At 43.0% G+C, this 13,174-nt stretch overlaps 1 long non-coding RNA gene and 9 other non-coding genes across 13 annotated transcripts; all 10 read right to left on the reverse strand.

The window, feature by feature from the left end:
* Window positions 1-858: 858 nt before the first annotated feature.
* On the reverse strand, window positions 859-13,142 carry LOC144268701 (uncharacterized). 4 transcript variants are annotated; one of them, XR_013346835.1, is made up of 13 exons: window positions 13,062-13,142; window positions 11,276-11,323; window positions 10,447-10,469; window positions 10,095-10,140; window positions 9,597-9,625; window positions 8,533-8,655; window positions 6,892-6,917; window positions 6,366-6,408; window positions 5,767-5,793; window positions 4,092-4,131; window positions 2,810-2,863; window positions 1,541-1,582; window positions 859-1,322 (listed from the first exon to the last, which is right to left on the reverse strand). It is a non-coding gene; the product is annotated as an uncharacterized LOC144268701 (long non-coding RNA). The 4 variants fall into 4 exon arrangements; XR_013346836.1 differs by having other exon boundaries at window positions 11,291-11,323; window positions 13,062-13,111; XR_013346837.1 differs by having other exon boundaries at window positions 10,447-10,466; window positions 13,062-13,095.
* LOC144269711 (small nucleolar RNA SNORD79) lies at window positions 2,945-3,024 on the reverse strand. Its single transcript, XR_013347017.1, has one exon. It is a non-coding gene; the product is annotated as a small nucleolar RNA SNORD79 (small nucleolar RNA).
* Window positions 4,206-4,273, reverse strand: LOC144269669 (small nucleolar RNA SNORD75). Its single transcript, XR_013346981.1, has one exon. It is a non-coding gene; the product is annotated as a small nucleolar RNA SNORD75 (small nucleolar RNA).
* On the reverse strand, window positions 5,627-5,702 carry LOC144269657 (small nucleolar RNA SNORD47). Its single transcript, XR_013346970.1, has one exon. It is a non-coding gene; the product is annotated as a small nucleolar RNA SNORD47 (small nucleolar RNA).
* On the reverse strand, window positions 5,912-5,975 carry LOC144269667 (small nucleolar RNA SNORD78). Its single transcript, XR_013346979.1, has one exon. It is a non-coding gene; the product is annotated as a small nucleolar RNA SNORD78 (small nucleolar RNA).
* On the reverse strand, window positions 6,485-6,549 carry LOC144269660 (small nucleolar RNA SNORD44). The gene has a single exon (XR_013346973.1). It is a non-coding gene; the product is annotated as a small nucleolar RNA SNORD44 (small nucleolar RNA).
* LOC144269662 (small nucleolar RNA snR60/Z15/Z230/Z193/J17) lies at window positions 9,300-9,387 on the reverse strand. The gene has a single exon (XR_013346975.1). It is a non-coding gene; the product is annotated as a small nucleolar RNA snR60/Z15/Z230/Z193/J17 (small nucleolar RNA).
* On the reverse strand, window positions 9,703-9,786 carry LOC144269661 (small nucleolar RNA snR60/Z15/Z230/Z193/J17). Its single transcript, XR_013346974.1, has one exon. It is a non-coding gene; the product is annotated as a small nucleolar RNA snR60/Z15/Z230/Z193/J17 (small nucleolar RNA).
* LOC144269668 (small nucleolar RNA SNORD75) lies at window positions 10,548-10,614 on the reverse strand. Its single transcript, XR_013346980.1, has one exon. It is a non-coding gene; the product is annotated as a small nucleolar RNA SNORD75 (small nucleolar RNA).
* On the reverse strand, window positions 11,783-11,860 carry LOC144269658 (small nucleolar RNA SNORD74). The gene has a single exon (XR_013346971.1). It is a non-coding gene; the product is annotated as a small nucleolar RNA SNORD74 (small nucleolar RNA).
* Window positions 13,143-13,174: the final 32 nt, after the last annotated feature.

Genomic DNA, 13,174 nt, shown 5'->3' on the forward strand with positions numbered 1-13,174 from the left:
AGCTGCTTGTAGAGCTTCACGCTGGCCTGTCAATTTGCAGCAGCCAGGGGGCCTTGGCTAGAGACTGGATCAATATTATAGTAGCAGCTAGAGTTCCTAGAACAGGGCTCTATTGTGCTAGATACTGTACACAGGTCTGTGCCAAAGAGTGCATCAACCCAGTCAGTTTGTTCACACTAAGTATAATCAGTTTGAGTTTTGTTTTAGCCCACAGGCACTCTTAAGCAGTAGATCTGAATCAGGCTATCACTAAGGGAGGGCTGTGAACAAACCACCTCTTCTTCATGGCTATCCCCCTCCCTGTAGTAGCAGTGCTAGTGAGAGGACACTAGCAGCATGCACATTTGCCAATTGCACTAAAGAGGTGGAAGCAGCTGGATGTGGAATGTAACTCAAGTTACCCAAATAGCACATACTACTACTGAAGTGAGTCAAGCCCACCTTATTTTTAAGCCCATTTCCTTTTCAGATTTTTTCCTCCTTCTGTACTGAAAGTGCTGTACTAACTGGTACAGGTTGTTTACATTCACATCAGTTCCAGACTGATAGCAGGGAGTCTGCAGGGTTAGACCTAAAACAGTTTTAAGTTCAGGGTGCATTCTATTTTAAAGAAAACCCGCATTGAGGCTTTGAACTCATACATAATACACTGAACTACTCCAGACTAGTCATTTCTGAGGAGTTTATTTTAGCACATTTTTAGACAGCTGTTATTTTACTGCTAAAGTCTACTTAGGGCAACATTGACACACACTTTGGTCTCTTCTTAAATATCCAATTAAGAAACTAGACCTGCTCTGAACCTGAACTTTTTTGCCATATGTGGTTTTTAACCAGCACATGGCAAAAAAGTTCAGGTTCAGAGCAGGTCTAGTTTCTTAATTGGATATTTAAGAAGAGACCAAAGTGTGTGTGTCAATGTTGCCCTACTGGTAACATGCTTCTGCGAGACATTCTGAACTTAAATCTTTTCTGCACAAATTTGTTGAGGACTCTTCATCCAGAAGATGTCACCTATTGTGGCAAGGGTAGAACACAGCAAGGATCCTGGCACTGCTGCATCCACCCTTTCAACATGCTTGCAAGCCCCTTAAATGGTCCTGGTAGGCTCCGAGTGCAGGCAGGACTGTGGCACAAGGACTCCAGGCCAAACTTTTAGTCTAAATGGGGTGGCAGAGAGACTGCTTCCCTTCAGCTTGACACACCCACTGCTGCAGGATTGACTCCGGCCCCTCCATGGCTATGCCCAAGCACCTCAGAAGCAAGGGCACTATCTTCTGGGGGCAAAAGACATCAGAATGTGTATCCAGAGACTCCTCATGCTGCAAGGAGAGACAAAAAACTGTTATAGGGTGAAGCACCGAACTCTAAAGCACAAGAGATTTATTGACAGGAACAGATCAGACCTTAGATTTTCCATCACTCATCAGAGAGAGAGTTCAAGCTAAGGCTGTAATCATCATCTCTCCATTCCAGCAAAGGGATCAAAACAGCATTTCACTGTTAAGTGTTGAAGCAATGCGAATAAAGTGATACCCACCTTTCTGGTTCCTCAACTGTCCATTCAAATCAATCTTGCTCCCTAAAGAGAGGGAAGGAAAATGGACATTAATTAAGAATTCTCCCATCAGTAGCACCACCTCAGCAAGAGTGGAATAGAAATAGTTTACACCACTGGAACTCATTTGGCAGAATCAAATTTAATCAGTGGTTACAAGTGCCCTTTCCCATCTGCATTTTAGAACCTGCACTGTAAAAATGCAAGTGCAACAGTCTGATGACCTTAACTGCTAGCAGACAACTGGATCTTAGTTTTGCAAAGGAACCTTCCTGAGCAAAGCCAGATGTATTTTTATATCATTTCACAGCATTTGACTGGACCTACAAGGCTCAACACCAGGATAGGTCCTTTATAAAAGGTTCACCCCACAGAGGTTCTGCAGGCCAAGCCATTGCCCCTGATTATAGAATTCTGCCTTCAACCACCCATGGGCAAGTTATGCTTCAGGTGGACATACTAATTGCCCCCGAGGAGCAGGTAACATGGAACAAGAAGGTGCTATTTTCATGTAGCCACTTAAGACCACAAGAGCCCTTTAATGTCAGGATTCAGGTGTAGCCAGATACATCAGATAGAGACAAAGCTGTGTTAATCACTGTGTATTCTGCTGAACTATGTTATCATTGTATCAGCTTAATAGCACTTTCATTCACTGGGGAGTTTAGAGGGATAACAGCCTGAAACTACTGTTACATCTCCCAAAAAGTGGGAGCATGAAGTTAGTGAGACTAAGATGTGCTTGCTTTAAAGCAGTGCTTTGATTCAGAGTTACTCCAAGGTAGAATGTGACTAAAATGGGCTTCTAAGCTTTGTCTGACTGCAGTGACCAGACTGTATTACTGTCACCAGCAGAAGAGGCCCAATCCTGCTCCCATTAGCTTTAATGGAAGCAAGACAGATACTGTCCTTCTAATGGTCAGCCATGGAAGTCGAGCTGTTTTCTAATAATGATTCTGCATAAAGAACTAATTGACCATTTCTGCTGGTGTGAGAGTCAGAATTCTCCTGACATCCCCACTGGTGAACAGGAACTGCAGGATTAACACAAGGAAGAGTGTCATGGGAGCTGGCAGATATGGTCAAATATATGCCAAGCAGATCTGTCTCAGCACTAGGTTTCAGTAACTCCTCACTAAACTGCATTGGAGTCAGACAGTCCAATGGACCCTCAAGAAGAGATTCCAAAAATCTAAGCCTGAGTCACCTTGATCTTTAAAATAAGTTCCCAGTACTCTGCTTTATCCTTACCTCTCAGGTAGGCAGTGGGCTGATTGCGTCATAAAATGTTTGACCAGCTTTACTCTGTAACATAATAATTCAGTTTTTACCAACAGGTTCTGGTTGGTAGAATCTGATTTTTAGTAGAGACAGCCTGAAGTTCTGTACTGTTTCAGCATAAGACTCCTCCTCATTCTCTTTCAGAGAGATTCCCATTGTTTACAACAAAATCATCATTAACAGTACACACACACGTCAGCATTTCACTAATATACTTTATAGTCAGCAGTGGAACAGTTTTCTTCAATGCCGCTGGAGCTAAACAATATACTCTCACCCTCAGTATAGAGGGCTGAAAGTCACACTGCAGCACCAACCTGCCACTGAGACAGCTAGCATATAAAAACAAATATTAGGTCAAACCATATAGCAGAGATGGAGAAATGATGTTGGGTTGGGTGTGACTTATTCTGGGATGTCTCTGCTTTTTAGAATTGGTGATGAACTAGCAGTGAGGTTGGTCAATTGTAAGAGTGGAGGTTTCATAAAACTGAAGTGGAAGAGGAGTCTTAGAATATCATTTTCATAATTGACGTGTCAGATAAATGCAACAGCCAACTTACCATATCAAGTCATGTCTGGTAATTCTTGTGTGGTCATTTTTAGTCATGAGACTAGAAGGAAGTTTCATCTCTTTATACTTTTACATTACAGACGTCCATAAGCAGCAAAGCCTCAGCCCTACATTCTCAGAAACATCTACAGTCCACTATGGCTTAGGGTCTGTGCAGAGAGCTGCGTGGCTTTAGCATTTACATAACAGCCATACTGGGTCAGACTAAAGGTCCATCTAACCTCAGGGTTTTCAAATAGGGTGGGGTCATGAGGTTATTACATGAGAGGTTGTGAGCTGTCAGCCTCCACCCCCAAACCCTGCTTTGCCTCCAGCTTTTATAATCATGTTAAATATTTTAACATGTGTTTTCAACTTGTAAGGGGGGATCGCACTCAGAGGCCGTGTGTGAAATTCAAAAGTTAGAGAACCACTGATCTAGCCCAATATCTGGTTTTCTGACAGTGGCCAATGGCAGGTGCTTCAGAGGGAATGAACAGAACAGATAATCAAGTGATCCATTGGCTGCCACCCATTCCCAGCTCTGGACAGTTGCCAGAACCCAACTCTAAAAAGCAGAGCAGCTCATAATGCCTGCAAACAGTTCATTCAATGCACATATCTAGCATAGTGTGTGCTTCCACTGGCAGCCAGAGATCTAGAGCGAAGAATCTACTCCAAGTTCAAGTGAAGAGTTACCTCAGCAAAGTGATCCTTTTTCCAGGTGTGCGCTCCAGTTCTGGAGGGGGGAAAAAAATTCCTAATGTTACATGTCATTCTTTGTTCCACCTGCAGACATACTACTAGTTTCAAAGCCTCAGAGTGAAGTTTTCAGAAACCTGTTCTGTCCACTACTCTTATAATCTAAGTCATCACAGGCTTCAATTCTAGCCCCAAGCCAAGCGTCACTGTTTGTTCAGTTGTAAAGGAAAGCAAGAGGGAAGGGAACCTATATCATACAGCTTCGGGGAGGCATCCTAGTAGATTTTAATCTGGATTCCAAGTGCTGTGCTTTGACTCAGTCTGAAGGAGTCACATCACTGTGGTCCAGTGGCTAGGGCCCAGGAGCCCAAGGTTCTGCACAGATGTGTACTATGCAGTTTTAGTCATTTCATCCCTGAAAGTGTGTAAACATTCACCCCATGAAATACCCTATTGCAAGAGTTGCCATCACCATTTTGCACAGAGTGGCCCAAAGTGCTATTGTAGGAATTTAAGCTTTTTGAAAGCTACTCCCATGTTGCTTCTATGGTACAAGTGTTAAAGGGGGTGCAGGAGGTGTATTCAAAACAGAAGAATGTTTAGGAGCATCTCAAGATGGGTAAGTCCCACCATACAAGCCTATTAACATCTTTTGTGAGTGCTCTGTGTTGGCCCCCCTCTGCTCTCATTTAAGTTAATGGGAGTTTTTCCCCCACTGACTATAGAGGGAACAGTGCTGGGCTAAAATTGAGTGTTTTTGAAAGCCCTAGTATGTTGGAACAAGGGCTTGCTCCTTAATTGTTTAGAGGCACACCTACCACAAATCTCTGCATGCTTGATAGTGGTAGAGTTTGACAACAGTACATGTCTGTTTCTAGGACCAGAGTTTAAAACTACAGTATTTAAGTGAAGCCACTGAGCTTCATACAAGCACAACAATGAAAGGTTGGTTCCATCATACAATGCCATTACTTTGACAGGATTAAAACCCAGCTGGTTTTGTCACATATAACCCACAAAGGAACAGAGTAAGACACAAACCTCTCACTTGAAATGCTGTCCTGATCATCTGTCATCTAATATTAATGCCTATGGGGGGGGGGGGAAGAAAGTTGTTTAAAGTGTACTATAACGTGAGTTAGTAACCCAAACTAGGTAGACTATAAATTTCCTCTCGATCTACAGTGTGGAAGACTAGCAGAAGTGACCAAGTGAAGTATGAACCAGCTTTTTAAAAGCTTGGTTAATTTAATCATTTAAGGGTGGAACAGATCATTCCTTGGCCCATCCTAAGCAGTAGAGGTTTCAGACCCTGTCATCTGAGAGATGTTCATCCAGACATAAGTGTCATTGAAATGGGTAACCTTTAGAGCAAAAGGGACAAGTTAAAGAATTCTAACAGTTGAGAAGCCACAATACACTCCATGTATTCCATACATTTTAAAATCCCCTCAACTCCAAGCTTCAGTGGGCCAGTCTAAGTTTAGAGGACACTCCCTTTCCCATTTCTAACTTTGACAGAGCAAGAATGTAACCTCAGAGTAAATGGAACGGAAAGGAGTAATATCACGGACATTCATTTGGCAGAATCTAATTTCATCACTGGTTACAACAATGCTCCTACTAGCTGCAAGTTAACAACTGATTGGTCCAAACAAAAATACATACTCACCAAGTTTATTCAAGACAGGGCCAGGACCTAACAAGCAGAAGTGAGAGCATTAGTTTCTTTTTGACAGCTCTCCATGAGTAAAAAGGAAGCAATTCTGCATAAAGTACAATAGTGTCTTTAGTTCTGTATTATTTCATTTACAGGGTCTTTCAGTAATAAAGTAGTCCACATACTGTTTTCAGGTCAGACATTTCTCAACATCATTATAAACCCTGTAGGAGACAGCTGCTATGTGGATTAGCATACAACATTCCACGATTCCCTAGAACACAAAAGTCTTCAAAATCCACTGTAGCGGTTTATCCACAGGTATCAAACAAAGCATTAAGTCTCTGGTGAAGCACTCTTGGATTATCCTTAAGTGAGCCCTGCAGGCTAGCAGTACCTGAAATCTTGTGGCAGAAAAAGGAAAGGGACAAACCAGGAAACCTCACAGGAATTCTACTTTAAGAACTTTAGTATGACTTCCACCATACTGCATGAGACCCTTAGATGCCAGCATCTGGTCACCAGACTGTAGCAGGGAACCGAACAATTTATTACATTAGGTCAATAGCCAAGTTAAAACCAAAGCAAAACTAAGCAGACTGATTACTTACCACTGCTAATAGCAGCACTCCGTACATCCAAGTCATCCCAGTCCTGGAATGAAGCAGAGTGTCAGGACAACCCAGAGACAATCAACCATGAAACAGGAAAATCCAAGCCAGATGCCCGAAGTCAGATAGAGCTAATTACAGACCTCCATGATTGCGTCAGTCTATTTGCACCTCATCATACAGGCTGCTTGCATGGACTGGGCAACAATCAGTTTTTAACTAAAATCTGTGTGGTGAGGATAGGCCATGGTGGAGTAGCAGATGAGAAAGTTTTCTCATGCCAATGGGAGCTGTACATGTTTGCTACATGGGCTAAGTTGTTAGTGTTGGGCTCTTTGCCAGCTCTCCTCCCATCCTTCTATTTTAGGATGTGATGTGCAACAACCAACCAGCAATGATATTTCTAGCTACTTTAACAGATTTTATAGCTAGAACCTCATTATTTTAGAGGCATACTCTAGACCCATCCCTTTCCCCATCTCTAGTTACTCTGTTATTCCCATGAAGTTAAAAATATAGTACTTACAGGATACCCAAGCACCCCTTGGAAGCCTGCAAGAGAAAGCTGGTATTAGCTGGGGCTCATAATAAGTTTATATAGTATTTAATTATACAACTGTATCAGAGTTTAGTCAATTTTATCCTCATTAGGATCAGAGACCTGATTCATCATCATCTACAGTACAGAGACAGCCTGTTTTCCATTACACATGACATCCTCTCTAATGTAGGAGATGGGTACTCGCCTAAGAATCCTGCACCAATCCTAGGAGACCCTCAAGGAACTATTTTACTGCCCCCTTCCTGGATAGGTCTCCTCATTGATGAGGTTAACTCAGGTGCTAGACCCAACTGCTGATCTTCTATGTTGGCTTAAACTGGGTGCAAGCAGCCAAACTACAAAGCTGTATCTTGAGTTACTGGTTCACACTGGTGCTGCATTTGTGTGTTGCTAGGACTTTTGGGTGCATATCCCATGGCTATGATTTGTTCACAGTGAGTTGTTGGAGAACTTGTCTGTCCTGAGCACTTAGGGTGGAAGTTATGGGAAGGCACTGGATGGTTATCAGCACTCAGCTGGTTTAGCCAAATCTTGACTGCAAAGCAAGGAGATAAGCAGCACTCAGGGCATTAGGGTATACCCTCAGACAGGCCAGCTAGCTTGAGTGTAAAGTACCACTCAGACCACAGGGCTGTATGTGAACAGGAAGCGTCTTACTCAGGTGTTGCCCCTAAATTAACTCTGCAGTGAAGACGACAAGCCTGGAGGTCTAGATTACATCAGCCCACCACCCAAATAAAGATGGACAGGGCTCCCTCTGGAGCAAACCCTAACTTAACAGCTTCTTGCATCTGTCAGAGTCTTCCTCTGCAACTCTTGTCTCTGTTAGAGCTGCCTCTTAGTCTTATGGACAAAGATTTTAAAAACAGACAGTTCCCACAATTAGTCAATAGTAAGTTAACTTCAAATGTTACAGCAGGATAAAATGGCTAGGGCTTGGGAAAGAAGTACTCTGCACTTACCCTAATTAAACCTAGTTGCCAGATTAAAATACTGATGTGGCCATTTCCCCTAAAGCTACGCCTGCTGCATTTTAAAGGAGAGTTGTACACCATATGACTGTACAATGCAAATCAGCTTGCTAAAAACATTAACCTACCAGGGAGTGTTTAGGCACCATAGACAGTCCCTGTTCTGAACTGCTTACATTTTCAACAAGCAAAAGTTATTCTCTATCCATAAAAATGGAGAAACAAGGCATCGAGAGATGAAGCAAGTTACCCAATACTGAAGGAGCGTATGGCTGAGTCAAGAATTAAACCTAGTACTCCAAGTTTTGGTTCAGTTTTAGGATTTCTGCCCCCCTGTACAGCAGGTTTAATGCTATAAGAATATTCGTTGTAAATATTTGAGGAGTCCTAGTGAAAATTGTCTAATAGGATCAGATGCTATTAGATCAACCTCATATACTACATTTCTTGTTTGTTCCATATATTTTCCCCTTCCTGGCTTCACGCCACTTTAAAGCTCAAGGTTTCCTACTGCCAACATTCAAATAATCAACAGGACAGAAGCAAAGCAAGAGTAAAGCAGATTCAACAGATGACTGCAGGACAGTGTGGAATATGTAGTATTTACACTAGAAAGTGCGTCCTTCAAAGTTACCTTTTGTGTGAAGTGTCCTGTGCTCTACTCTCCCTGCAAACAATATGGAACTGTGTTCAAGCTGAATCATCATCTCCACAGTTTAGGCAGGTGGTCATCCAAAGCCAATCTGTTTAACACAGCCTGTAAAAGAAGAGACATTTACCATACAATAAATAACTAGAGATATGAGTATTACTGGAGCACTTGACCTAACTCCCAGCACAGATGCAGCTAGATGGATTAAAAAAAGATAGTCAACTTAACCATGACCTCTGAAGTGAGTATCTACAGACAGAAGTTTTTTCTTACGCTGTTGTGTAGACACACTTAAGTGTCTTATATTTAAGTGCTTAGATAGATTTGTAGTGTTACTATGCTAACTGTTCTAGTTTAATGGTCAAAACAGAGTGGCGAAGTGGCTTTACATAGCATTTCCTGTATAGCTAGCTGCACATCCATCAACTTCAGAAGTGTATTAAACCAAGCTATTTGATCTAATGCATTTTAGGACACCCAATAGTATCCAAGCACAAAAATAACTTCTGCACCAAGTTATTCCTAATATAATCTGTGCTTCACCTTTTCTAGATTCATTTGTGGGAACTGACTCTCCCCCACCCCACCCCTTGAGAGTTTCTCTCTAATCCAGTTACTAGAGAAGACTAGCAAAATTTTTTTTGCCTAAGCCACTCTTCAGAGCAGTTTTTGGTAGACAAGGGGAGAGCACATTTATGACCCCTGCTTTCCATGTGAACTGGCTACCAGAGTAAATCACAAGCAACTGGAGGATGCTTCAGATAGGAGCGAAAGACAGTACAGCATGTTCTTCATAGACCATCTGCTGAACTATGTTATCATCATATACAGCCTCCACTGGAGATAAGATGAACAGCAGTTGAAAATACAAAGCAAGTCAAGTTACTTCCTTGTCTGAGGTGCATGAAAGACTTGGGCATCCCAAAAATAAGCCAGTTCTTTAGAGTTGATTTCTTCCCCAGACACTATTTACTAGCCAAATATCACTTTTAATCAGCAGTTTTTGCCAGAGGAACAACCTGCCCAGGTCAGAATTAATGACTTACCTTTCATCATCAGGATTCACCTTTCAGGCCTATATGAAAAGGAAAAATTAGGCACCATTACCATTTTAGCATTTCTAATATGTACTGGGGAGGATCACATGATAGCCAGATACATCAGATAGGAGCGAAAGACAAAGCTTGTGTTCGTCACTGTGCATTCTGCTGAACTATGTTGTCATCACTGTATCGGCTTTGGTGAGACTGGTTTAAGCTATTTTTCTAATAAGGAGTTTGGTTTAGTTAGTGTGATCTACCAATAGGTGGGAGTGGCTCTGAATGAAAAGATGCTCTAGAGAAAGCTACTCAGAGAAGACAATCCAAGAGTCTCAGAGTAATAGCAAGAGTTAGACTTATTCTACTGTATTAAGCAGACACAGAACTCCAAACATGTTCCATAACCACCCTTGCTATTGCACTGCCTCAGCTCCATAAAGGAAGGAGAAACCCATGAATGGGCCATAGAGATATTTTTCCAAGAGGAGTTATTCTGTTTCTTACCAGAGAACCTTCCTTCTCTGGGGCTTCCAACTTCCTCCATTAAATCCTGAGAAAAAAGAGAGGAGAGTTTTGAAGCAGGTTCAGACATCAGTAGATGAAACTGTTCCCAACAGCGTTGTGCCTCAGTTTGAAATACAGGTGGTTGAGCGCTCATCATTCTCTTGGTCAAGAGTAGCAAATAAGTGTCATCATTGTGGCACAAGAGGAAAGTCTGGTATTTGGCTGCTGGAAATGTTTAGTTAGCGTACTGATTGGATTAAAAAATAAGGCATCTAGACTGTAATTTACATTTAGTTATCTTTAAGTAACCTTGTTCCTCATTTATGATGCAAAAAATTAAACAGGATTTTACCTTAGCAAGTGGCATCAGGTCTGCTAACAAAAGAAACAAAGAAACCAAATCAGGCATTGGTAAAACAAAGTCTGAGATCAAAGATAACAGGCACTGAATAAAACCTCAGAACAGAGTTCTCAGAAATCACTTCTGTCCACTACTCTTATCTTTAAAGCATCATTGGCTGTTCAGTTTAATAGCAATCTTTCACTCAACACCTTTTGTTATAGGAAGAAAACGCATCTGAAGTGACTGTCCTAAAAGTCAGAATGTGAGCCAGTGTCCTGTCCCAAAAATCAAGCCATTGTTTAGCCCCTTCAGATGACCTCCAAGGATGCAGAAGTGTTACTAGTGGAAGGAAGAACAACTGCAGAATGGAGTATCTCTTTAGACTGATTAAAGCCTAGAGAAAGAACGGTGTTCTTCACCCACAGCAGGGTGAGGGACTGCCCATACAACCACAGAAGATGGCCAATTAAGAGCAACTTGCTATATAAACAGCAATTGGAAGATTCATGGAACACCACTGGCCCTGCATCTCCAGAGATCAGCAGGCACTCCAGATTTCTTAAGAATAATCAAGCCAGACATCTTCAAATGGACCTGTATTAGGCCAGATACACCTCTACCCAGATATAACGCTGTCTTCGGGAGCCAGGTGCTTATAACTCTCACCACATTATAGGTAGAACCGTGTTATATCGAACTTGCATAGATCCACTGGAGCGCGTAGCCCCACTCCCCAAAGCACTGCTTTACCGCGTAATATCTGGATTCATGTTATATCAGAGTACAGGTGTAGTATTTGTTCCCCAGTTAAACCCTACATTTAAAAAGCGGTTCCTACCAGTTTTATAGTTACCAGTGAGGGAAGAACTTGCTTGATGTATCATGGCTAAAAACAGAAAGATATAATGTATGTTACATAATTTCCTCAGTCTCAGAAAAAAGCCTACCTAGATAGTCTGAAAACGTTATGTCAGGTTGACAAAAGGTGCAAGACTAATAGGACTCCAAAGCAAGTATTCCAGAACAGCTACAGCACACTGCACGACAAATTCACTTAAACCTGTTCTGTTTAACTGGCCCTTTTAATAGTCTGAGGCACTATTGTTAGGTCTCAGACTATTAAAAGGGCCAGTTAATGCCAACTAGATGGTTTTTTGGCAAGAAAATCCACCCCCCGGCATTAATGATTACCTACCATTCCTTCTCCAATGCAATTACAACTTTATACAGCACCTAGTTACACTCAGGCAATCACTAATACAATTTGATTTTGCCTGTCTAAATGGGACTAGAACATACTACCTCCAAACTATTTATGTCATTGCCCAGCGATGAAGTCACCCCATGTCCAGCTCAGAGATGTTGGTATTCATCATACTCTCAGATGTCCCTACCAACATGGTTTTCATCATGTGCATGTACATGAGGGCAAGTTGCACTAAGACAGGACACTACCCCATTAAAAAAAAAAGGAAATCTGGACCTGGTAACTATTATTAAGGAACAACCATGCTTGTACAGACTTGCTTGCTCTCCTACTCCTACATACAGTAGGAGAGATTCAACACTTTCCACTAGGTATTCTCATGCAATGTTCAGGTATTCTTTCCAACTTACTCTAAGGGCGTTCGACCTTCCAACTACACTGATGCTACATCTTTCCAGTTCCATCTCAACCTTTACCACATGGGCTGGAAAGAAGGCCAATCACTCCCCAAGCTACTTCCTACTGAGAAGCTAGCAATGGGCACCCAAGCTACAGCAAGCTCTAGTGATCTACTATGAGCCTACACATGACTATAAAATAGAGGAACGGGGCCACAACACTATTTTTGATCTATTCCTACAAGTTGTTCGTTCGTAGAGCTCAGGCCTAAAAAGCCTGTGTCTGAACAGCTTTAGGAAAAGCAGTGGGCTACTTTTTGAGAACCAAGGACTGTCCCACACACAAATGACTTGCTTTTGCCAGTCTAGTAGCAGGGATTTCTCTAAAGCAGGCGTTTTTCATTTGCAGCAACAGAAAACATTTTGAAATTTGGAAATCTTAGGCACCACCTACAAACCATACGTTGAAAACCACTGCTCTAGAGTCACTTGAGGCTCTACTGAAGACCCTCCCAGACTGGGGATGCTAAGGGCAAAGTCCAGCTCTCCTGGCACTGCACCACGTGCAGCCCCATAGTCCAATCCAAGACCCTACAATGCAGTGCGCCTCTGATGGCCTCATAGTTGGAGTCCACCAAAGCCATCCCTACACCAGTTTAGCAAAGCGCAAGGGCACTCACTACAACCCCCAGCATACAACGCTCCTCCTTCAGCGAAGCCGCTAGGCTGACCCGGGGTGGGGGGGGTTAGGGAGGTTGGTGCGCCAGCCTGCCCAGACCTCACGGGCCCCCAATTAACATCAATGAAGCCACCTAAGCTTCGCGCCCCCCAAGACGCAGGAGCTCACACAAGGCGGGGCGGGGGGGGGGTGGGAACAATCCACCTCCATCCTCCTCAGCCCGCATCCATCGGCGGCAAAGCCCCTCCAACAGAGGTGCCACACCGCCCATGGACCGCGATGGCGTCGGCACTGATCAGCATCGAGCTGCCAGAGCGGCGTAAAGGCGCGTGATACTCACCCAGCCGCGCCGCCACCTCCCCGCCGGGGCCCGCTCAGCAAAAGGAAGGAGGGAGGCGGTGCCAGCGGTATATATGTCCGCCTCGACACGCTGTCACGTGACAGTGCAGCGGC

This window comes from Eretmochelys imbricata, chromosome 8 (genome assembly GCF_965152235.1).
Source record: "Eretmochelys imbricata isolate rEreImb1 chromosome 8, rEreImb1.hap1, whole genome shotgun sequence".
NCBI lineage: Eukaryota > Metazoa > Chordata > Testudines > Cheloniidae > Eretmochelys > Eretmochelys imbricata.